Below are 26476 nucleotides of genomic sequence, written 5' to 3'. Positions count from 1 at the left end.
AACACCAGTCTACCCCAGGAATTACTGGGAAATCGCTGTATTGAGCTTGGAGGCACTAGTCTTGTGTGCCGGGAGATTCCAGTTACCTCTCCCAACACTTCGGTGAAGCAGCGAGCCTAGGCCTTTTGGAAGCGAAAGGTAGCTGCAGGCAGGAGGTAGGGTTACAGGCCATAAGCTCAACTCTCAGAAGTGGGTATGCATCGGAGGCAGATGTCTGCTTCCCACTCGTACATGCGAGTGGGAACCTAGCTACACTCTGATGAAGAAGGACTTTGGAAATCGCTGTATTCAACTCAGATACACGTGGGTTCAGGCACAACGATTCCACATGCTTTTCTCACAACCTTTCCTTGCCACTAACATGAGGACGTTAGCAGCTCCTTCTACAGGCAAGCAGGATGCGGGAGGGTTGTGCCCTGTCCTGAGCTCTCACAGGGAAGCATGCCTTGAAGCCAGCTGTCAACTAGCTGCAATCTTATGGCAGGGTGAAGGTAGCAGTATTCTGAGACAGGAGGTTCCCAGATTACCACTCTACTGCACCTGGAGATACCCTCCAGGTCTGCATTGTTAACTTGCGTCTCATAGCCTCTGGCAAACGTCTCTGGTGAAGACGTGTGAAACACACTCTGCAGGCAGTGTGGAACTGTGAGGGACTGAGGGTGAGCTCAACTCTCAGAAGTAAGATGATTTTGGAAAAGGCGTTCAGCTACCTTCTCACATATGGAACTTAGTATGTAGCACCAGTCTACCCCAGGAATTACTGGGAAATCGCTGGATTGAGCTTGAAGGCAGTAGTCTTGTGTGCCGGCAGATTCCAGTTACCTCTCCCAACACTTCGGGGAAGCAGCAAGCCTAGGCCTTTAGGAAGTGAAAGGTAGCTGCAGGCAGGAGGTAGGGTTACAGGCCATAAGCTCAACTCTCCGAATTGGGTATGCATGGGAGGCAGATGTCTGCTACTCACTCGGACATGCGAGTGGGAACCTAGCTACACTCTGATGAAGAAGGACTTTGGAAATCGCTGTATTCAACTCAGATACACGTGGGTTCAGGCACAACGATTCCACATGCTTTTCTCACAACCTTTCCCTGCCACTAACATGAGGACGTTAGCAGCTCCTTCTACAGTCAAGCAGGATGCGGGAGGGTTGTGCCCTGTCCTTACCTCTCACAGGGAAACATGCCTTGAAGCCAGCTGTCAACTAGCTGCATTCTTATGGCAGGGTGAAGGTAGCAGTATTGTGAGACAGGAGGTTCCCAGATTACCACTCTACTGCACCTGGAGATACCCTCCAGGTCTGCATTGTTAACTTGCGTCTCATAGCCTCTGGCAAACGTCTCTGGTGAAGATGTGCGAAACTCACTCTGCAGGCAGTGTGGAAATGTGAGGGACTGATGGTGAGCTCAACTCTCAAAAGTAAGATGATTTTAGACAAGGCGTTCAGCTACCTTCTCACATATGGAACTTAGTATGTAACACCAGTCTACCCCAGGAATTCCTGGGAAATCGCTGTATTGAGCTTGGAGGCACTAGTCTTGTGTGCCGGGAGATTCCAGTTACCTCTCCCAACACTTCGGTGAAGCAGCGAGCCTAGGCCTTTTGGAAGCGAAAGGTAGCTGCAGGCAGGAGGTAGGGTTACAGGCCATAAGCTCAACTCTCAGAAGTGGGTATGCATGGGAGGCAGATGTCTGCTACACACTCGGACATGCGAGTGGGAACCTAGCTACACTCTGATGAAGAAGGACTTTGGAAATCGCTGTATTCAACTCAGATACACGTGGGTTCAGGCACAACGATTCCACATGATTTTCTCACAACCTTTCCCTGCCACTAACATGAGGACGTTAGCAGCTCCTTCTACAGGCAAGCAGGATGCGGGAGGGTTGTGCCCTCTCCTTAGCTCTCACAGGGAAGCATGCCTTGAAGCCAGCTGTCAACTAGCTGCATTCTTATGGCAGGGTGAAGGTAGCAGTATTCTGAGACAGGAGGTTCCCAGCTTACCACTCTACTGCACCTGGAGATACCCTCCAGGTCTGCATTGTTAACTTGCGTCCCATAGCCTCTGGCAAACGTCTCTGGTGAAGATGTGCGAAACTCACTCTGCAGGCAGTGTGGAACTGTGAGGGACCGATGGTGAGCTCAACTCTCAACAGTAAGATGATTTTGGACAAGGCGTTCAGCTACCTTCTCACATATGGAACTTAGTATGTAACACCAGTCTACCCCAGGAATTACTGGGAAATCGCTGTATTGAGCTTGGAGGCACTAGTCTTGTGTGCCGGGAGATTCCAGTTACCTCTCCCAACACTTCGGTAAAGCAGCGAGCCTAGGCCTTTTGGAAGCGAAAGGTAGCTGCAGGCAGGAGGTAGGGTTACAGGCCATAAGCTCAACTCTCAGAAGTGGGTATGCATGGGAGGCAGATGTCTGCTTCCCACTCGTACATGCGAGTGGGAACCTAGCTACACTCTGATGAAGAAGGACTTTGGAAATCGCTGTATTCAACTCAGATACACGTGGGTTCAGGCACAACGATTCCACATGCTTTTCTCACAACCTTTCCTTGCCACTAACATGAGGACGTTAGCAGCTCCTTCTACAGGCAAGCAGGATGCGGGAGGGTTGTGCCCTGTCCTGAGCTCTCACAGGGAAGCATGCCTTGAAGCCAGCTGTCAACTAGCTGCAATCTTATGGCAGGGTGAAGGTAGCAGTATTCTGAGACAGGAGGTTCCCAGATTACCACTCTACTGCACCTGGAGATACCCTCCAGGTCTGCATTGTTAACTTGCGTCTCATAGCCTCTGGCAAACGTCTCTGGTGAAGACGTGTGAAACACACTCTGCAGGCAGTGTGGAACTGTGAGGGACTGAGGGTGAGCTCAACTCTCAGAAGTAAGATGATTTTGGACAAGGCGTTCAGCTACCTTCTCACATATGGAACTTAGTATGTAGCACCAGTCTACCCCAGGAATTACTGGGAAATCGCTGGATTGAGCTTGAAGGCAGTAGTCTTGTGTGCCGGGAGATTCCAGTTACCTCTCCCAACACTTCGGGGAAGCAGCAAGCCTAGGCCTTTAGGAAGTGAAAGGTAGCTGCAGGCAGGAGGTAGGGTTACAGGCCATAAGCTCAACTCTCTGAATTGGGTATGCATGGGAGGCAGATGTCTGCTACTCACTCGGACATGCGAGTGGGAACCTAGCTACACTCTGATGAAGAAGGACTTTGGAAATCGCTGTATTCAACTCAGATACACGTGGGTTCAGGCACAACGATTCCACATGCTTTTCTCACAACCTTTCCCTGCCACTAACATGAGGACGTTAGCAGCTCCTTCTACAGTCAAGCAGGATGCGGGAGGGTTGTGCCCTGTCCTTACCTCTCACAGGGAAACATGCCTTGAAGCCAGCTGTCAACTAGCTGCATTCTTATGGCAGGGTGAAGGTAGCAGTATTGTGAGACAGGAGGTTCCCAGATTACCACTCTACTGCACCTGGAGATACCCTCCAGGTCTGCATTGTTAACTTGCGTCTCATAGCCTCTGGCAAACGTCTCTGGTGAAGATGTGCGAAACTCACTCTGCAGGCAGTGTGGAAATGTGAGGGACTGATGGTGAGCTCAACTCTCAAAAGTAAGATGATTTTGGACAAGGCGTTCAGCTACCTTCTCACATATGGAACTTAGTATGTAACACCAGTCTACCCCAGGAATTACTGGGAAATCGCTGTATTGAGCTTGGAGGCACTAGTCTTGTGTGCCGGGAGATTCCAGTTACCTCTCCCAACACTTCGGTGAAGCAGCGAGCCTAGGCCTTTTGGAAGCGAAAGGTAGCTGCAGGCAGGAGGTAGGGTTACAGGCCATAAGCTCAACTCTCAGAAGTGGGTATGCATGGGAGGCAGATGTCTGCTACACACTCGGACATGCGAGTGGGAACCTAGCTACACTCTGATGAAGAAGGACTTTGGAAATCGCTGTATTCAACTCAGATACACGTGGGTTCAGGCACAACGATTCCACATGCTTTTCTCACAACCTTTCCCTGCCACTAACATGAGGACGTTAGCAGTTCCTTCTACAGGCAAGCAGGATGCGGGAGGGTTGTGCCCTCTCCTTAGCTCTCACAGGGAAGCATGCCTTGAAGCCAGCTGTCAACTAGCTGCATTCTTATGGCAGGGTGAAGGTAGCAGTATTCTGAGACAGGAGGTTCCCAGATTACCACTCTACTGCACCTAGAGATACCCTCCAGGTCTGCATTGTTAACTTGCGTCCCATAGCCTCTGGCAAACGTCTCTGGTGAAGATGTGCGAAACTCACTCTGCAGGCAGTGTGGAACTGTGAGGGACCGATGGTGAGCTCAACTCTCAACAGTAAGATGATTTTGGACAAGGCGTTCAGCTACCTTCTCACATATGGAACTTAGTATGTAACACCAGTCTACCCCAGGAATTACTGGGAAATCGCTGAATTGAGCTTGGAGGCACTAGTCTTGTGTGCCGGGAGATTCCAGTTACCTCTCCCAACACTTCGGTGAAGCAGCGAGCCTAGGCCTTTTGGAAGCGAAAGGTAGCTGCAGGCAGGAGGTAGGGTTACAGGCCATAAGCTCAACTCTCAGAAGTGGGTATGCAAGGGAGGCAGATGTCTGCTTCCCACTCGTACATGCGAGTGGGAACCTAGCTACACTCTGATGAAGAAGGACTTTGGAAATCGCTGTATTCAACTCAGATACACGTGGGTTCAGGCACAACGATTCCACATGCTTTTCTCACAACCTTTCCCTGCCACTAACATGAGGACGTTAGCAGCTCCTTCTAAGGCAAGCAGGATGCGGGAGGGTTGTGCCCTGTCCTTAGCTCTCACAGGGAAGCATCTCTTGAAGCCAGCTCTCAACTAGCTGCATTCTTATGGCAGGGTGAAGGTAGCAGTATTCTGAGACAGGAGGTTCCCAGATTACCACTCTACTGCACCTGGAGATACCCTCCAGGTCTGCATTGTTAACTTGCGTCTCAGAAGCCTCTGGCAAACGTCTCTGGTGAAGACGTGCGAAACTCACTCTGCAGGCAGTGTGGAACTGTGAGGGACTGAGGGTGAGCTCAACTCTCAGAAGTAAGATGTTTTTGGACAAGGCGTTCAACTACCTACTCACGTATGGAACTTAGTATGTACCACCAGTCTACCCCAGGAATTACTAGGAAATCGCTTGATTGAGCTTGGAGGCACTCGTCTTGTGTGCCGGGAGATTCCAGTTACCTCTCCCAACACTTCTGTCAAGCAGCGAGCCTAGGCCTTTTGGAAGCGAAAGGTAGCGGCAGGCAGGATGTAGGGTTACAGGCCATGAGCTCAACTCTCAGAAGTGTGTATGCATGGGAGGCAGATGTCTGCTACCCACTCGGACATGGGAGTTGGAACCTAGCTACACTCCTATTGAAGAAGGATGTTGGAAATCGCTGTATTCAACTCAGATACACGGGAGTTCAGGCCCAATGCTTACAAATGCTTTTCCTACAACCTATCCCAGCCACTAACATAAGGACGTTAGCAGGTACGTCTACTGTCAGGCAGGATGCGGGAGGGTTCTGCCCTGTACTCAGCTCTCACAGGGAAGCATGTCTGGAAGCCAGCTCTCAACTAGCTGCATTCTTATGACAGTGTGAAGGTAGCAGTATTCTGAGACAGGAGGTTCCCAGATTACCACTCTACTGCACCTAGAGATACCCTCCAGGTCTGCATTGTTAACTTGCATCCCATAGCCTCTGGCAAACGTCTCTGGTGAAGATGTGCGAAACTCACTCTGCAGGCAGTGTGGAACTGTGAGGGACCGATGGTGAGCTCAACTCTCAACAGTAAGATGATTTTGGACAAGGCGTTCAGCTACCTTCTCACATATGGAACTTAGTATGTAACACCAGTCTACCCCAGGAATTACTGGGAAATCGCTGTATTGAGCTTGGAGGCACTAGTCTTGTGTGCCGGGAGATTCCAGTTACCTCTCCCAACACTTCGGTGAAGCAGCGAGCCTAGGCCTTTTGGAAGCGAAAGGTAGCTGCAGGCAGGAGGTAGGGTTACAGGCCATAAGCTCAACTCTCAGAAGTGGGTATGCAAGGGAGGCAGATGTCTGCTTCCCACTCGTACATGCGAGTGGGAACCTAGCTACACTCTGATGAAGAAGGACTTTGGAAATCGCTGTATTCAACTCAGATACACGTGGGTTCAGGCACAACGATTCCACATGCTTTTCTCACAACCTTTCCCTGCCACTAACATGAGGACGTTAGCAGCTCCTTCTAAGGCAAGCAGGATGCGGGAGGGTTGTGCCCTGTCCTTAGCTCTCACAGGGAAGCATCTCTTGAAGCCAGCTGTCAACTAGCTGCATTCTTATGGCAGGGTGAAGGTAGCAGTATTCTGAGACAGGAGGTTCCCAGATTACCACTCTCCTGCACCTGGAGATACCCTCCAGGTCTGCATTGTTAACTTGCGTCTCAGAAGCCTCTGGCAAACGTCTCTGGTGAAGACGTGCGAAACTCACTCTGCAGGCAGTGTGGAACTGTGAGGGACTGAGGGTGAGCTCAACTCTCAGAAGTAAGATGTTTTTGGACAAGGCGTTCAACTACCTACTCACGTATGGAACTTAGTATGTAGCACCAGTCTACCCCAGGAATTACTGGGAAATCGCTGGATTGAGCTTGAAGGCAGTAGTCTTGTGTGCCGGCAGATTCCAGTTACCTCTCCCAACACTTCGGGGAAGCAGCGAGCCTAGGCCTTTAGGAAGCGAAAGGTAGCTGCAGGCTGGAGGTAGGGTTACAGGCCATAAGCTCAACTCTCCGAATTGGGTATGCATGGGAGGCAGATGTCTGCTACTCACTCGGACATGCGAGTGGGAACCTAGCTACACTCTGATGAAGAAGGACTTTGGAAATCGCTGTATTCAACTCAGATACACGTGGGTTCAGGCACAACGATTCCACATGCTTTTCTCACAACCTTTCCCTGCCACTAACATGAGGACGTTAGCAGCTCCTTCTACAGTCAAACAGGATGCGGGAGGGTTGTGCCCTGTCCTTACCTCTCACAGGGAAACATGCATTGAAGCCAGCTGTCAACTAGCTGCATTCTTATGGCAGGGTGAAGGTAGCAGTATTGTGAGACAGGAGGTTCCCAGATTACCACTCTACTGCACCTGGAGATACCCTCCAGGTCTGCATTGTTAACTTGCGTCTCATAGCCTCTGGCAAACGTCTCTGGTGAAGATGTGCGAAACTCACTCTGCAGGCAGTCTGGAACTGTGAGGGACTGATGGTGAGCTCAACTCTCAAAAGTAAGATGATTTTGGACAAGGCGTTCAGCTACCTTCTCACATATGGAACTTAGTATGTAACACCAGTCTACCCCAGGAATTCCTGGGAAATCGCTGTATTGAGCTTGGAGGCACTAGTCTTGTGTGCCGGGAGATTCCAGTTACCTCTCCCAACACTTCGGTGAAGCAGCGAGCCTAGGCCTTTTGGAAGCGAAAGGTAGCTGCAGGCAGGAGGTAGGGTTACAGGCCATAAGCTCAACTCTCAGAAGTGGGTATGCATGGGAGGCAGATGTCTGCTACACACTCGGACATGCGAGTGGGAACCTAGCTACACTCTGATGAAGAAGGACTTTGGAAATCGCTGTATTCAACTCAGATACACGTGGGTTCAGGCACAACGATTCCACATGCTTTTCTCACAACCTTTCCCTGCCACTAACATGAGGACGTTAGCAGCTCCTTCTACAGGCAAGCAGGATGCGGGAGGGTTGTGCCCTCTCCTTAGCTCTCACAGGGAAGCATGCCTTGAAGCCAGCTGTCAACTAGCTGCATTCTTATGGCAGGGTGAAGGTAGCAGTATTCTGAGACAGGAGGTTCCCAGATTACCACTCTACTGCACCTAGAGATACCCTCCAGGTCTGCATTGTTAACTTGCGTCCCATAGCCTCTGGCAAACGTCTCTGGTGAAGATGTGCGAAACTCACTCTGCAGGCAGTGTGGAACTGTGAGGGACCGATGGTGAGCTCAACTCTCAACAGTAAGATGATTTTGGACAAGGCGTTCAGCTACCTTCTCACATATGGAACTTAGTATGTAACACCAGTCTACCCCAGGAATTACTGGGAAATCGCTGTATTGAGCTTGGAGGCACTAGTCTTGTGTGCCGGGAGATTCCAGTTACCTCTCCCAACACTTCGGTGAAGCAGCGAGCCTAGGCCTTTTGGAAGCGAAAGGTAGCTGCAGGCAGGAGGTAGGGTTACAGGCCATAAGCTCAACTCTCAGAAGTGGGTATGCAAGGGAGGCAGATGTCTGCTTCCCACTCGTACATGCGAGTGGGAACCTAGCTACACTCTGATGAAGAAGGACTTTGGAAATCGCTGTATTCAACTCAGATACACGTGGGTTCAGGCACAACGATTCCACATGCTTTTCTCACAACCTTTCCCTGCCACTAACATGAGGACGTTAGCAGCTCCTTCTAAGGCAAGCAGGATGCGGGAGGGTTGTGCCCTGTCCTTAGCTCTCACAGGGAAGCATCTCTTGAACCCAGCTGTCAACTAGCTGCATTCTTATGGCAGGGTGAAGGTAGCAGTATTCTGAGACAGGAGGTTCCCAGATTACCACTCTACTGCACCTGGAGATACCCTCCAGGTCTGCATTGTTAACTTGCGTCTCAGAAGCCTCTGGCAAACGTCTCTGGTGAAGACGTGCGAAACTCACTCTGCAGGCAGTGTGGAACTGTGAGGGACTGAGGGTGAGCTCAACTCTCAGAAGTAAGATGTTTTTGGACAAGGCGTTCAACTACCTACTCACGTATGGAACTTAGTATGTAGCACCAGTCTACCCCAGGAATTACTAGGAAATCGCTTGATTGAGCTTGGAGGCACTCGTCTTGTGTGCCGGGAGATTCCAGTTACCTCTCCCAACACTTCTGTCAAGCAGCGAGCCTAGGCCTTTTGGAAGCGAAAGGTAGCGGCAGGCAGGATGTAGGGTTACAGGCCATGAGCTCAACTCTCAGAAGTGTGTATGCATGGGAGGCAGATGTCTGCTACCCACTCGGACATGCGAGTGGGAACCTAGCTACACTCCTATTGAAGAAGGATGTTGGAAATCGCTGTATTCAACTCAGATACACGGGAGTTCAGGCCCAATGCTTACAAAAGCTTTTCCTACAACCTATCCCAGCCACTAACATAAGGACGTTAGCAGGTACGTCTACTGTCAGGCAGGATGCGGGAGGGTTCTGCCCTGTACTCAGCTCTCACAGGGAAGCATGTCTGGAAGCCAGCTCTCAACTAGCTGCATTCTTATGACAGTGTGAAGGTAGCAGTATTCTGAGACAGGAGGTTCCCAGATTACCACTCTACTGCACCTAGAGATACCCTCCAGGTCTGCATTGTTAACTTGCGTCCCATAGCCTCTGGCAAACGTCTCTGGTGAAGATGTGCGAAACTCACTCTGCAGGCAGTGTGGAACTGTGAGGGACCGATGGTGAGCTCAACTCTCAACAGTAAGATGATTTTGGACAAGGCGTTCAGCTACCTTCTCACATATGGAACTTAGTATGTAACACCAGTCTACCCCAGGAATTACTGGGAAATCGCTGTATTGAGCTTGGAGGCACTAGTCTTGTGTGCCGGGAGATTCCAGTTACCTCTCCCAACACTTCGGTGAAGCAGCGAGCCTAGGCCTTTTGGAAGCGAAAGGTAGCTGCAGGCAGGAGGTAGGGTTACAGGCCATAAGCTCAACTCTCAGAAGTGGGTATGCAAGGGAGGCAGATGTCTGCTTCCCACTCGTACATGCGAGTGGGAACCTAGCTACACTCTGATGAAGAAGGACTTTGGAAATCGCTGTATTCAACTCAGATACACGTGGGTTCAGGCACAACGATTCCACATGCTTTTCTCACAACCTTTCCCTGCCACTAACATGAGGACGTTAGCAGCTCCTTCTAAGGCAAGCAGGATGCGGGAGGGTTGTGCCCTGTCCTTAGCTCTCACAGGGAAGCATCTCTTGAAGCCAGCTGTCAACTAGCTGCATTCTTATGGCAGGGTGAAGGTAGCAGTATTCTGAGACAGGAGGTTCCCAGATTACCACTCTACTGCACCTGGAGATACCCTCCAAGTCTGCATTGTTAACTTGCGTCTCAGAAGCCTCTGGCAAACGTCTCTGGTGAAGACGTGCGAAACTCACTCTGCAGGCAGTGTGGCACTGTGAGGGACTGAGGGTGAGCTCAACTCTCAGAAGTAAGATGTTTTTGGACAAGGCGTTCAACTACCTACTCACGTATGGAACTTAGTATGTAGCACCAGTCTACCCCAGGAATTACTGGGAAATCGCTTGATTGAGCTTGGAGGCACTCGTCTTGTGTGCCGGCAGATTCCAGTTACCTCTCCCAACACTTGCGTCAAGCAGCGAGCCTAGGCCTTTTGGAAGCGAAAGGTAGCGGCAGGCAGGATGTAGGGTTACAGGCCATGAGCTCAACTCTCAGAAGTGTGTATGCATGGGAGGCAGATGTCTGCTACCCACTCGGACATGGGAGTTGGAACCCAGCTACACTCCTATTGAAGAAGGATGTTGGAAATCGCTGTATTCAACTCAGATACACGGGAGTTCAGGCCCAATGCTTACACATGCTTTTCCCACAACCTATCCCAGCCACTAACATAAGGACGTTAGCAGGTACGTCTACAGTCAGGCAGGATGCGGGAGGGTTCTGCCCTGTCCTCAGCTCTCACAGGGAAGCATGCCTAGAAGCCAGCTCTCAACTAGCTGCATTCTTATGACAGTGTGAAGGTAGCAGTATTCTGAGTAAGCAGGTTCCCTGATTACCACTCTCCGGCACCTGGAGATACCGTCCAGGTCTGCATTGTTACCTTGCGTCTCAGAGGCCTCTGGCAAAAGTCTCTGGTGAAGACATGGGAAACTCACTCTGCAGGCAGTGTGGGACTGTGAGGGACTGAGGGTGAGCTCAACTCTCAGAAGTAAGATGTTTTTGGACAAGGCGTTCAACTACCTACTCACGTAAGGAACTTAGTATGTAGCACCAGTCTACCCCAGGAATTACTAGGAAATCGCTTGATTGAGTTTGGAGGCACTCGTCTTGTGTGCCGGGAGATTCCAGTTACCTCTCCCAAAACTTGCGTCAAGCAGCGAGCCTAGGCCTTTTGGAAGCGAAAGGTAGCGGCAGGCAGGATGTAGGGTTACAGGCCATGAGCTCAACTCTCAGAAGTGTGTATGCATGGGAGGCAGATGTCTGCTACCCACTCGGACATGGGAGTTGGAACCTAGCTACACTCCTATTGAAGAAGGATGTTGGAAATCGCTGTATTCAACTCAGATACATGGGAGTTCAGGCCCAATGCTTACACATGCTTTTCCCACAACCTATCCCAGCCACTAACATAAGGACGTTAGCAGGTACGTCTACAGTCAGGCAGGATGCGGGAGGGTTCTTCCCTGTCCTCAGCTCTCACAGGGAAGCATGCCTGGAAGTCAGCTCTCAACTAGCTGCATTCTTATGACAGTGTGAAGGTAGCAGTATTCTGAGTAAGGAGGTTCCCAGATTACCACTCTACTGCACCTGGAGATACCGTCCAGGTCTGCATTGTTAACTTGCGTCTCAGAGGCCTCTGGCAAAAGTCTCTGGTGAAGACGTGGGAAACTCACTCTGCAGGCAGTGTGGAACTGTGAGGGATGAGGGTGAGCTCAACTCTCAGCAGTAAGATGATTTTGGACAAGGCGTTCAGCTACCTTCTCACATATGGAACTTAGTATGTAGCACCAGTCTACCCCAGGAATTACTGGGAAATCGCTGGATTGAGCTTGGAGGCACTAGTCTTGTGTGCCGGGAGATTCCAGTTACCTCTCCCAACACTTCGGGGAAGCAGCGAGCCTAGGCCTTTTGGAAGCGAAAGGTAGCTGCAGGCAGGAGGTAGGGTGACAGGCCATAAGCTCAACTCTCAGAAGTGGGTATGCATGGGAGGCAGATGTCTGCTACCCACTCGGACATGCGAGTGGGAACCTAGCTACACTCTGATGAAGAAGGACTTTGGAAATCGCTGTATTCAACTCAGATACACGTGGGTTCAGGCACAACGATTCCACATGCTTTTCTCACAACCTTTCCCTGCCACTAACATGAGGACGTTAGCAGCTCCTTCTACAGTCAAGCAGGATGCGGGAGGGTTGTGCCCTCTCCTTAGCTCTCACAGGGAAGCATGCCTTGAAGCCAGCTGTCAACTAGCTGCATTCTTATGGCAGGGTGAAGGTAGCAGTATTCTGAGACAGGAGGTTCCCAGATTACCACTCTACTGCACCTGGAGATACCCTCCAGGTCTGCATTGTTAACTTGCGTCTCATAGCCTCTGGCAAACGTCTCTGGTGAAGACGTGCGAAACTCACTCTGCAGGCAGTGTGGAACTGTGAGGGACTGAGGGTGAGCTCAACTCTCAGAAGTAAGATGATTTTGGACAAGGCGTTCAGCTACCTTCTCACATATGGAACTTAGTATGTAGCACCAGTGTACCCCAGGAATTACTGGGAAATCGCTGGATTGAGCTTGAAGGCAGTAGTCTTGTGTGCCGGCAGATTCCAGTTACCTCTCCCAACACTTCGGGGAAGCAGCGAGCCTAGGCCTTTAGGAAGCGAAAGGTAGCTGCAGGCAGGAGGTAGGGTTACAGGCCATAAGGTCAACTCTCCGAATTGGGTATGCATGGGAGGCAGATGTCTGCTACTCACTCGGACATGCGAGTGGGAACCTAGCTACACTCTGATGAAGAAGGACTTTGGAAATCGCTGTATTCAACTCAGATACACGTGGGTTCAGGCACAACGATTCCACATGCTTTTCTCACAACCTTTCCCTGCCACTAACATGAGGACGTTAGCAGCTCCTTCTACAGTCAAACAGGATGCGGGAGGGTTGTGCCCTGTCCTTACCTCTCACAGGGAAACATGCATTGAAGCCAGCTGTCAACTAGCTGCATTCTTATGGCAGGGTGAAGGTAGCAGTATTCTGAGACAGGAGGTTCCCAGATTACCACTCTACTGCACCTGGAGATACCCTCCAGGTCTGCATTGTTAACTTGCGTCTCATAGCCTCTGGCAAACGTCTCTGGTGAAGATGTGCGAAACTCACTCTGCAGGCAGTCTGGAACTGTGAGGGACTGATGGTGAGCTCAACTCTCAAAAGTAAGATGATTTTGGACAAGGCGTTCAGCTACCTTCTCACATATGGAACTTAGTATGTAACACCAGTCTACCCCAGGAATTACTGGGAAATCGCTGTATTGAGCTTGGAGGCACTAGTCTTGTGTGCCGGGAGATTCCAGTTACCTCTCCCAACACTTCGGTGAAGCAGCGAGCCTAGGCCTTTTGGAAGCGAAAGGTAGCTGCAGGCAGGAGGTAGGGTTACAGGCCATAAGCTCAACTCTCAGAAGTGGGTATGCATGGGAGGCAGATGTCTGCTACACACTCGGACATGCGAGTGGGAACCTAGCTACACTCTGATGAAGAAGGACTTTGGAAATCGCTGTATTCAACTCAGATACACGTGGGTTCAGGCACAACGATTCCACATGCTTTTCTCACAACCTTTCCCTGCCACTAACATGAGGACGTTAGCAGCTCCTTCTACAGGCAAGCAGGATGCGGGAGGGTTGTGCCCTCTCCTTAGCTCTCACAGGGAAGCATGCCTTGAAGCCAGCTGTCAACTAGCTGCATTCTTATGGCAGGGTGAAGGTAGCAGTATTCTGAGACAGGAGGTTCCCAGATTACCACTCTACTGCACCTAGAGATACCCTCCAGGTCTGCATTGTTAACTTGCGTCCCATAGCCTCTGGCAAACGTCTCTGGTGAAGATGTGCGAAACTCACTCTGCAGGCAGTGTGGAACTGTGAGGGACCGATGGTGAGCTCAACTCTCAACAGTAAGATGATTTTGGACAAGGCGTTCAGCTACCTTCTCACATATGGAACTTAGTATGTAACACCAGTCTACCCCAGGAATTACTGGGAAATCGCTGTATTGAGCTTGGAGGCACTAGTCTTGTGTGCCGGGAGATTCCAGTTACCTCTCCCAACACTTCGGTGAAGCAGCGAGCCTAGGCCTTTTGGAAGCGAAAGGTAGCTGCAGGCAGGAGGTAGGGTTACAGGCCATAAGCTCAACTCTCAGAAGTGGGTATGCAAGGGAGGCAGATGTCTGCTTCCCACTCGTACATGCGAGTGGGAACCTAGCTACACTCTGATGAAGAAGGACTTTGGAAATCGCTGTATTCAACTCAGATACACGTGGGTTCAGGCACAACGATTCCACATGCTTTTCTCACAACCTTTCCCTGCCACTAACATGAGGACGTTAGCAGCTCCTTCTAAGGCAAGCAGGATGCGGGAGGGTTGTGCCCTGTCCTTAGCTCTCACAGGGAAGCATCTCTTGAACCCAGCTGTCAACTAGCTGCATTCTTATGGCAGGGTGAAGGTAGCAGTATTCTGAGACAGGAGGTTCCCAGATTACCACTCTACTGCACCTGGAGATACCCTCCAGGTCTGCATTGTTAACTTGCGTCTCAGAAGCCTCTGGCAAACGTCTCTGGTGAAGACGTGCGAAACTCACTCTGCAGGCAGTGTGGAACTGTGAGGGACTGAGGGTGAGCTCAACTCTCAGAAGTAAGATGTTTTTGGACAAGGCGTTCAACTACCTACTCACGTATGGAACTTAGTATGTAGCACCAGTCTACCCCAGGAATTACTAGGAAATCGCTTGATTGAGCTTGGAGGCACTCGTCTTGTGTGCCGGGAGATTCCAGTTACCTCTCCCAACACTTCTGTCAAGCAGCGAGCCTAGGCCTTTTGGAAGCGAAAGGTAGCGGCAGGCAGGATGTAGGGTTACAGGCCATGAGCTCAACTCTCAGAAGTGTGTATGCATGGGAGGCAGATGTCTGCTACCCACTCGGACATGCGAGTGGGAACCTAGCTACACTCCTATTGAAGAAGGATGTTGGAAATCGCTGTATTCAACTCAGATACACGGGAGTTCAGGCCCAATGCTTACAAAAGCTTTTCCTACAACCTATCCCAGCCACTAACATAAGGACGTTAGCAGGTACGTCTACTGTCAGGCAGGATGCGGGAGGGTTCTGCCCTGTACTCAGCTCTCACAGGGAAGCATGTCTGGAAGCCAGCTCTCAACTAGCTGCATTCTTATGACAGTGTGAAGGTAGCAGTATTCTGAGACAGGAGGTTCCCAGATTACCACTCTACTGCACCTAGAGATACCCTCCAGGTCTGCATTGTTAACTTGCGTCCCATAGCCTCTGGCAAACGTCTCTGGTGAAGATGTGCGAAACTCACTCTGCAGGCAGTGTGGAACTGTGAGGGACCGATGGTGAGCTCAACTCTCAACAGTAAGATGATTTTGGACAAGGCGTTCAGCTACCTTCTCACATATGGAACTTAGTATGTAACACCAGTCTACCCCAGGAATTACTGGGAAATCGCTGTATTGAGCTTGGAGGCACTAGTCTTGTGTGCCGGGAGATTCCAGTTACCTCTCCCAACACTTCGGTGAAGCAGCGAGCCTAGGCCTTTTGGAAGCGAAAGGTAGCTGCAGGCAGGAGGTAGGGTTACAGGCCATAAGCTCAACTCTCAGAAGTGGGTATGCAAGGGAGGCAGATGTCTGCTTCCCACTCGTACATGCGAGTGGGAACCTAGCTACACTCTGATGAAGAAGGACTTTGGAAATCGCTGTATTCAACTCAGATACACGTGGGTTCAGGCACAACGATTCCACATGCTTTTCTCACAACCTTTCCCTGCCACTAACATGAGGACGTTAGCAGCTCCTTCTAAGGCAAGCAGGATGCGGGAGGGTTGTGCCCTGTCCTTAGCTCTCACAGGGAAGCATCTCTTGAAGCCAGCTGTCAACTAGCTGCATTCTTATGGCAGGGTGAAGGTAGCAGTATTCTGAGACAGGAGGTTCCCAGATTACCACTCTACTGCACCTGGAGATACCCTCCAGGTCTGCATTGTTAACTTGCGTCTCAGAAGCCTCTGGCAAACGTCTCTGGTGAAGACGTGCGAAACTCACTCTGCAGGCAGTGTGGCACTGTGAGGGACTGAGGGTGAGCTCAACTCTCAGAAGTAAGATGTTTTTGGACAAGGCGTTCAACTACCTACTCACGTATGGAACTTAGTATGTAGCACCAGTCTACCCCAGGAATTACTGGGAAATCGCTTGATTGAGCTTGGAGGCACTCGTCTTGTGTGCCGGGAGATTCCAGTTACCTCTCCCAACACTTGCGTCAAGCAGCGAGCCTAGGCCTTTTGGAAGCGAAAGGTAGCGGCAGGCAGGATGTAGGGTTACAGGCCATGAGCTCAACTCTCAGAAGTGTGTATGCATGGGAGGCAGATGTCTGCTACCCACTCGGACATGGGAGTTGGAACCCAGCTACACTCCTATTGAAGAAGGATGTTGGAAATCGCTGTATTCAACTCAGATACACGGGAGTTCAGGCCCAATGCTTACACATGCTTTTCCCACAACCTATCCCAGCCACTAACATAAGGACGTTAGCAGGTACGTCTACAGTCAGGCAGGATGCGGGAGGGTTCTGCCCTGTCCTCAGCTCTCACAGGGAAGCATGCCTAGAAGCCAGCTCTCAACTAGCTGCATTCTTATGACAGTGTGAAGGTAGCAGTATTCTGAGTAAGGAGGTTCCCTGATTACCACTCTCCGGCACCTGGAGATACCGTCCAGGTCTGCATTGTTACCTTGCGTCTCAGAGGCCTCTGGCAAAAGTCTCTGGTGAAGACATGGGAAACTCACTCTGCAGGCAGTGTGGGACTGTGAGGGACTGAGGGTGAGCTCAACTCTCAGAAGTAAGATGTTTTTGGACAAGGCGTTCAACTACCTACTCACGTATGGAACTTAGTATGTAGCACCAGTCTACCCCAGGAATTACTAGGAAATCGCTTGATTGAGCTTGGAGGCACTCGTCTTGTGTGCCGGGAGATTCCAGTTACCTCTCCCAAAACTTGCGTCAAGCAGCGAGCCTAGGCCTTTTGGAAGCGAAAGGTAGCGGCAGGCAGGATGTAGGGTTACAGGCCATGAGCTCAACTCTCAGAAGTGTGTATGCATGGGAGGCAGATGTCTGCTACCCACTCGGACATGGGAGTTGGAACCTAGCTACACTCCTATTGAAGAAGGATGTTGGAAATCGCTGTATTCAACTCAGATACATGGGAGTTCAGGCCCAATGCTTACACATGCTTTTCCCACAACCTATCCCAGCCACTAACATAAGGACGTTAGCAGGTACGTCTACAGTCAGGCAGGATGCGGGAGGGTTCTTCCCTGTCCTCAGCTCTCACAGGGAAGCATGCCTGGAAGTCAGCTCTCAACTAGCTGCATTCTTATGACAGTGTGAAGGTAGCAGTATTCTGAGTAAGGAGGTTCCCAGATTACCACTCTACTGCACCTGGAGATACCGTCCAGGTCTGCATTGTTAACTTGCGTCTCAGAGGCCTCTGGCAAAAGTCTCTGGTGAAGACGTGGGAAACTCACTCTGCAGGCAGTGTGGAACTGTGAGGGATGAGGGTGAGCTCAACTCTCAGCAGTAAGATGATTTTGGACAAGGCGTTCAGCTACCTTCTCACATATGGAACTTAGTATGTAGCACCAGTCTACCCCAGGAATTACTGGGAAATCGCTGGATTGAGCTTGGAGGCACTAGTCTTGTGTGCCGGGAGATTCCAGTTACCTCTGCCAACACTTCGGTGAAGCAGCGAGCCTAGGCCTTTTGGAAGCGAAAGGTAGCTGCAGGCAGGAGGTAGGGTTACAGGCCATAAGCTCAACTCTCAGAAGTGGGTATGCATGGGAGGCAGATGTCTGCTACCCACTCGGACATGCGAGTGGGAACCTAGCTACACTCTGATGAAGAAGGACTTTGGAAATCGCTGTATTCAACTCAGATACACGTGGGTTCAGGCACAACGATTCCACATGCTTTTCTCACAACCTTTCCCTGCCACTAACATGAGGACGTTAGCAGCTCCTTCTACAGTCAAGCAGGATGCGGGAGGGTTGTGCCCTCTCCTTAGCTCTCACAGGGAAGCATGCCTTGAAGCCAGCTGTCAACTAGCTGCATTCTTATGGCAGGGTGAAGGTAGCAGTATTCTGAGACAGGAGGTTCCCAGATTACCACTCTACTGCACCTGGAGATACCCTCCAGGTCTGCATTGTTAACTTGCGTCTCATAGCCTCTGGCAAACGTCTCTGGTGAAGACGTGCGAAACTCACTCTGCAGGCAGTGTGGAACTGTGAGGGACTGAGGGTGAGCTCAACTCTCAGAAGTAAGATGATTTTGGACAAGGCGTTCAGCTACCTTCTCACATATGGAACTTATTATGTAGCACCAGTGTACCCCAGGAATTACTGGGAAATCGCTGGATTGAGCTTGAAGGCAGTAGTCTTGTGTGCCGGCAGATTCCAGTTACCTCTCCCAACACTTCGGGGAAGCAGCGAGCCTAGGCCTTTAGGAAGCGAAAGGTAGCTGCAGGCAGGAGGTAGGGTTACAGGCCATAAGGTCAACTCTCCGAATTGGGTATGCATGGGAGGCAGATGTCTGCTACTCACTCGGACATGCGAGTGGGAACCTAGCTACACTCTGATGAAGAAGGACTTTGGAAATCGCTGTATTCAACTCAGATACACGTAGGTTCAGGCACAACGATTCCACATGCTTTTCTCACAACCTTTCCCTGCCACTAACATGAGGACGTTAGCAGCTCCTTCTACAGTCAAGCAGGATGCGGGAGGGTTGTGCCCTGTCCTTACCTCTCACAGGGAAACATGCCTTGAAGCCAGCTGTCAACTAGCTGCATTCTTATGGCAGGGTGAAGGTAGCAGTATTGTGAGACAGGAGGTTCCCAGATTACCACTCTACTGCACCTGGAGATACCCTCCAGGTCTGCATTGTTAACTTGCGTCTCAGAAGCCTCTGGCAAACGTCTCTGGTGAAGACGTGCGAAACTCACTCTGCAGGCAGTGTGGAACTGTGAGGGACTGAGGGTGAGCTCAACTCTCAGAAGTAAGATGTTTTTGGACAAGGCGTTCAACTACCTACTCACGTATGGAACTTAGTATGTAGCACCAATCTACCCCAGGAATTACTAGGAAATCGCTTGATTGAGCTTGGAGGCACTCGTCTTGTGTGCCGGGAGATTCCAGTTACCTCTCCCAACACTTGCGTCAAGCAGCGAGCCTAGGCCTTTTGGAAGCGAAAGGTAGCGGCAGGCAGGATGTAGGGTTACAGGCCATGAGCTCAACTCTCAGAAGTGTGTATGCATGGGAGGCAGATGTCTGCTACCCACTCGGACATGGGAGTTGGAACCTAGCTACACTCCTATTGAAGAAGGATGTTGGAAATCGCTGTATTCAACTCAGATACATGGGAGTTCAGGCCCAATGCTTACACATGCTTTTCCCACAACCTATCCCAGCCACTAACATAAGGACGTTAGCAGGTACGTCTACAGTCAGGCAGGATGCGGGAGGGTTCTTCCCTGTCCTCAGCTCTCACAGGGAAGCATGCCTGGAAGTCAGCTCTCAACTAGCTGCATTCTTATGATAGTGTGAAGGTAGCAGTATTCTGAGTAAGGAGGTTCCCAGATTACCACTCTACTGCACCTGGAGATACCGTCCAGGTCTGCATTGTTAACTTGCGTCTCAGAGGCCTCTCGCAAAAGTCTCTGGTGAAGACGTGGGAAACTCACTCTGCAGGCAGTGTGGAACTGTGAGGGACTGAGGGTGAGCTCAACTCTCAGCAGTAAGGTGATTTTGGACAAGGCGTTCAGCTACCTTCTCACATATGGAACTTAGTATGTAGCACCAGTCTACCCCAGGAATTACTGGGAAATCGCTGGATTGAGCTTGGAGGCACTAGTCTTGTGTGCCGGCAGATTCCAGTTACCTCTCCCAACACTTCGGTGAAGCAGCGAGCCTAGGCCTTTTGGAAGCGAAAGGTAGCTGCAGGCAGGAGGTAGGGTTACAGGCCATAAGCTCAACTCTCAGAAGTGGGTATGCAAGGGAGGCAGATGTCTGCTACCCACTCGGACATGCGAGTGGGAACCTAGCTACACTCTGATGAAGAAGGACTTTGGAAATCGCTGTATTCAACTCAGATACACGTGGGTTCAGGCACAACGATTCCACATGCTTTTCTCACAACCTTTCCCTGCCACTAACATGAGGACGTTAGCAGCTCCTTCTACAGTCAAGCAGGATGCGGGAGGGTTGTGCCCTGTCCTTAGCTCTCACAGGGAAGCATGCCTTGAAGCCAGCTGTCAACAAGCTGCATTCTTATGGCAGGGTGAAGGTAGCAGTATTCAGAGACAGGAGGTTCCCAGATTACCACTCTACTGCACCTGGAGATACCCTCCAGGTCTGCATTGTTAACTTGCGTCTCATAGCCTCTGGCAAACGTCTCTGGTGAAGACGTGCGAAACTCACTCTGCAGGCAGTGTGGAACTGTGAGGGACTGAGGGTGAGCTCAACTCTCAAAAGTAAGATGTTTTTGGACAAGCCGTTCAACTACCTACTCACGTATGGAACTTAGTATGTAGCACCAGTCTACCCCAGGAATTACTAGGAAATCGCTTGATTGAGCTTGGAGGCACTCGTCTTGTGTGCCGGGAGATTCCAGTTACCTCTCCCAACACTTGCGTCAAGCAGCGAGCCTAGGCCTTTTGGAAGCGAAAGGTAGCGGCAGGCAGGATGTAGGGTTACAGGCCATGAGCTCAACTCTCAGAAGTGTGTATGCATGGGAGGCAGATGTCTGCTACCCACTCGGACATGGGAGTTGGAACCTAGCTACACTCCTATTGAAGAAGGATGTTGGAAATCGCTGTATTCAACTTAGATACACGGGAGTTCAGGCCCAATGCTTACACATGCTTTTCCCACAACCTATCACCGCCACTAACATACGGACGTTAGCAGGTACGTCTACAGTCAGGCAGGATGCGGGAGGGTTCTGCCCTGTCCTCAGCTCTCACAGGGAAGCATGCCTGGAAGCCAGCTCTCAAATAGCTGCATTCTTATGACAGTGTGAAGGTAGCAGTATTCTGAGTAAGGAGGTTCCCAGATTACCACTCTCCGGCACCTGGAGATACCGTCCAGGTCTGCATTGTTAACTTGCGTCTCAGAGGCCTCTGGCAAAAGTCTCTGGTGAAGACGTGGGAAACTCACTCTGCAGGCAGTGTGGCACTGTGAGGGACTGAGGGTGAGCTCAACTCTCAGCAGTAAGATAATTTTGGACAAGGCGTTCAGCTACCTTCTCACATATGGAACTTAGTATGTAGCACCAGTCTACCCCAGGAATTACTGGTAAATCGCTGGAATGAGCTTGAAGGCAGTAGTCTTGTGTGCCGGCAGATTCCAGTTACCTCTCCCAACACTTCGGGGAAGCAGCGAGCCTAGGCCTTTTGGAAGCGAAAGGTAGCTGCAGGCAGGAGGTAGGGTTACAGGCCATAAGCTCAACTCTCCGAATTGGGTATGCATGGGAGGCAGATGTCTGCTACTCACTCGGACATGCGAGTGGGAACCTAGCTACACTCTGATGAAGAAGGACTTTGGAAATCGCTGTATTCAACTCAGATACACGTGGGTTCAGGCACAACGATTCCACATGCTTTTCTCACAACCTTTCCCTGCCACTAACATGAGGACGTTAGCAGCTCCTTCTACAGTCAAGCAGGATGCGGGAGGGTTGTGCCCTGTCCTTAGCTCTCACAGGGAAGCATGCCTTGAAGCCAGCTGTCAACTAGCTGCATTCTTAAGGCAGGGTGAAGGTAGCAGTATTCTGAGACAGGAGGTTCCCAGATTACCACTCTCCTGCACCTGGAGATACCCTCCAGGTCTGCATTGTTAACTTGCGTCTCAGAAGCCTCTGGCAAACGTCTCTGGTGAAGACGTGCGAAACTCACTCTGCAGGCAGTGTGGAACTGTGAGGGACTGAGGGTGAGCTCAACTCTCAGAAGTAAGATGTTTTTGGACAAGCCGTTCAACTACCTACTCACGTATGGAACTTAGTATGTAGCACCAGTCTACCCCAGGAATTACTAGGAAATCGCTTGATTGAGCTTGGAGGCACTCGTCTTGTGTGCCGGGAGATTCCAGTTACCTCTCCCAACACTTGCGTCAAGCAGCGAGCCTAGGCCTTTTGGAAGCGAAAGGTAGCGGCAGGCAGGATGTAGGGTTACAGGCCATGAGCTCAACTCTCAGAAGTGTGTATGCATGGGAGGCAGATGTCTGCTACCCACTCGGACATGGGAGTTGGAACCTAGCTACACTCCTATTGAAGAAGGATGTTGGAAATCGCTGTATTCAACTTAGATACACGGGAGTTCAGGCCCAATGCTTACACATGCTTTTCCCACAACCTATCACCGCCACTAACATACGGACGTTAGCAGGTACGTCTACAGTCAGGCAGGATCCGGGAGGGTTCTGCCCTGTCCTCAGCTCTCACAGGGAAGCATGCCTGGAAGCCAGCTCTCAAATAGCTGCATTCTTATGACAGTGTGAAGGTAGCAGTATTCTGAGTAAGGAGGTTCCCAGATTACCACTCTCCGGCACCTGGAGATACCGTCCAGGTCTGCATTGTTAACTTGCGTCTCAGAGGCCTCTGGCAAAAGTCTCTGGTGAAGACGTGGGAAACTCACTCTGCAGGCAGTGTGGAACTGTGAGGGACTGAGGGTGAGCTCAACTCTCAGCAGTAAGATAATTTTGGACAAGGCGTTCAACTACCTACTCACGTATGGAACTTAGTATGTAGCACCAGTCTACCCCAGGAATTACTGGGAAATCGCTGGATTGAGCTTGAAGGCAGTAGTCTTGTGTGCCGGCAGATTCCAGTTACCTCTCCCAACACTTCGGGGAAGCAGCGAGCCTAGGCCTTTAGGAAGCGAAAGGTAGCTGCAGGCTGGAGGTAGGGTTACAGGCCATAAGCTCAACTCTCCGAATTGGGTATGCATGGGAGGCAGATGTCTGCTACTCACTCGGACATGCGAGTGGGAACCTAGCTACACTCTGATGAAGAAGGACTTTGGAAATCGCTGTATTCAACTCAGATACACGTGGGTTCAGGCACAACGATTCCACATGCTTTTCTCACAACCTTTCCCTGCCACTAACATGAGGACGTTAGCAGCTCCTTCTACAGTCAAACAGGATGCGGGAGGGTTGTGCCCTGTCCTTACCTCTCACAGGGAAACATGCATTGAAGCCAGCTGTCAACTAGCTGCATTCTTATGGCAGGGTGAAGGTAGCAGTATTGTGAGACAGGAGGTTCCCAGATTACCACTCTACTGCACCTGGAGATACCCTCCAGGTCTGCATTGTTAACTTGCGTCTCATAGCCTCTGGCAAACGTCTCTGGTGAAGATGTGCGAAACTCACTCTGCAGGCAGTCTGGAACTGTGAGGGACTGATGGTGAGCTCAACTCTCAAAAGTAAGATGATTTTGGACAAGGCGTTCAGCTACCTTCTCACATATGGAACTTAGTATGTAACACCAGTCTACCCCAGGAATTACTGGGAAATCGCTGTATTGAGCTTGGAGGCACTAGTCTTGTGTGCCGGGAGATTCCAGTTACCTCTCCCAACACTTCGGTGAAGCAGCGAGCCTAGGCCTTTTGGAAGCGAAAGGTAGCTGCAGGCAGGAGGTAGGGTTACAGGCCATAAGCTCAACTCTCAGAAGTGGGTATGCAAGGGAGGCAGATGTCTGCTTCCCACTCGTACATGCGAGTGGGAACCTAGCTACACTCTGATGAAGAAGGACTTTGGAAATCGCTGTATTCAACTCAGATACACGTGGGTTCAGGCACAACGATTCCACATGCTTTTCTCACAACCTTTCCCTGCCACTAACATGAGGACGTTAGCAGCTCCTTCTAAGGCAAGCAGGATGCGGGAGGGTTGTGCCCTGTCCTTAGCTCTCACAGGGAAGCATCTCTTGAACCCAGCTGTCAACTAGCTGCATTCTTATGGCAGGGTGAAGGTAGCAGTATTCTGAGACAGGAGGTTCCCAGATTACCACTCTACTGCACCTGGAGATACCCTCCAGGTCTGCATTGTTAACTTGCGTCTCAGAAGCCTCTGGCAAACGTCTCTGGTGAAGACGTGCGAAACTCACTCTGCAGGCAGTGTGGAACTGTGAGGGACTGAGGGTGAGCTCAACTCTCAGAAGTAAGATGTTTTTGGACAAGGCGTTCAACTACCTACTCACGTATGGAACTTAGTATGTAGCACCAGTCTACCCCAGGAATTACTAGGAAATCGCTTGATTGAGCTTGGAGGCACTCGTCTTGTGTGCCGGGAGATTCCAGTTACCTCTCCCAACACTTCTGTCAAGCAGCGAGCCTAGGCCTTTTGGAAGCGAAAGGTAGCGGCAGGCAGGATGTAGGGTTACAGGCCATGAGCTCAACTCTCAGAAGTGTGTATGCATGGGAGGCAGATGTCTGCTACCCACTCGGACATGCGAGTGGGAACCTAGCTACACTCCTATTGAAGAAGGATGTTGGAAATCGCTGTATTCAACTCAGATACACGGGAGTTCAGGCCCAATGCTTACAAAAGCTTTTCCTACAACCTATCCCAGCCACTAACATAAGGACGTTAGCAGGTACGTCTACTGTCAGGCAGGATGCGGGAGGGTTCTGCCCTGTACTCAGCTCTCACAGGGAAGCATGTCTGGAAGCCAGCTCTCAACTAGCTGCATTCTTATGACAGTGTGAAGGTAGCAGTATTCTGAGACAGGAGGTTCCCAGATTACCACTCTACTGCACCTAGAGATACCCTCCAGGTCTGCATTGTTAACTTGCGTCCCATAGCCTCTGGCAAACGTCTCTGGTGAAGATGTGCGAAACTCACTCTGCAGGCAGTGTGGAACTGTGAGGGACCGATGGTGAGCTCAACTCTCAACAGTAAGATGATTTTGGACAAGGCGTTCAGCTACCTTCTCACATATGGAACTTAGTATGTAACACCAGTCTACCCCAGGAATTACTGGGAAATCGCTGTATTGAGCTTGGAGGCACTAGTCTTGTGTGCCGGGAGATTCCAGTTACCTCTCCCAACACTTCGGTGAAGCAGCGAGCCTAGGCCTTTTGGAAGCGAAAGGTAGCTGCAGGCAGGAGGTAGGGTTACAGGCCATAAGCTCAACTCTCAGAAGTGGGTATGCAAGGGAGGCAGATGTCTGCTTCCCACTCGTACATGCGAGTGGGAACCTAGCTACACTCTGATGAAGAAGGACTTTGGAAATCGCTGTATTCAACTCAGATACACGTGGGTTCAGGCACAACGATTCCACATGCTTTTCTCACAACCTTTCCCTGCCACTAACATGAGGACGTTAGCAGCTCCTTCTAAGGCAAGCAGGATGCGGGAGGGTTGTGCCCTGTCCTTAGCTCTCACAGGGAAGCATCTCTTGAAGCCAGCTGTCAACTAGCTGCATTCTTATGGCAGGGTGAAGGTAGCAGTATTCTGAGACAGGAGGTTCCCAGATTACCACTCTACTGCACCTGGAGATACCCTCCAGGTCTGCATTGTTAACTTGCGTCTCAGAAGCCTCTGGCAAACGTCTCTGGTGAAGACGTGCGAAACTCACTCTGCAGGCAGTGTGGCACTGTGAGGGACTGAGGGTGAGCTCAACTCTCAGAAGTAAGATGTTTTTGGACAAGGCGTTCAACTACCTACTCACGTATGGAACTTAGTATGTAGCACCAGTCTACCCCAGGAATTACTGGGAAATCGCTTGATTGAGCTTGGAGGCACTCGTCTTGTGTGCCGGGAGATTCCAGTTACCTCTCCCAACACTTGCGTCAAGCAGCGAGCCTAGGCCTTTTGGAAGCGAAAGGTAGCGGCAGGCAGGATGTAGGGTTACAGGCCATGAGCTCAACTCTCAGAAGTGTGTATGCATGGGAGGCAGATGTCTGCTACCCACTCGGACATGGGAGTTGGAACCCAGCTACACTCCTATTGAAGAAGGATGTTGGAAATCGCTGTATTCAACTCAGATACACGGGAGTTCAGGCCCAATGCTTACACATGCTTTTCCCACAACCTATCCCAGCCACTAACATAAGGACGTTAGCAGGTACGTCTACAGTCAGGCAGGATGCGGGAGGGTTCTGCCCTGTCCTCAGCTCTCACAGGGAAGCATGCCTAGAAGCCAGCTCTCAACTAGCTGCATTCTTATGACAGTGTGAAGGTAGCAGTATTCTGAGTAAGGAGGTTCCCTGATTACCACTCTCCGGCACCTGGAGATACCGTCCAGGTCTGCATTGTTACCTTGCGTCTCAGAGGCCTCTGGCAAAAGTCTCTGGTGAAGACATGGGAAACTCACTCTGCAGGCAGTGTGGGACTGTGAGGGACTGAGGGTGAGCTCAACTCTCAGAAGTAAGATGTTTTTGGACA

Source organism: Canis lupus, chromosome 1, assembly GCF_048164855.1.
Source record: "Canis lupus baileyi chromosome 1, mCanLup2.hap1, whole genome shotgun sequence".
NCBI lineage: Eukaryota > Metazoa > Chordata > Mammalia > Carnivora > Canidae > Canis > Canis lupus.
Note: the sequence above shows the minus strand (reverse complement) of the source record.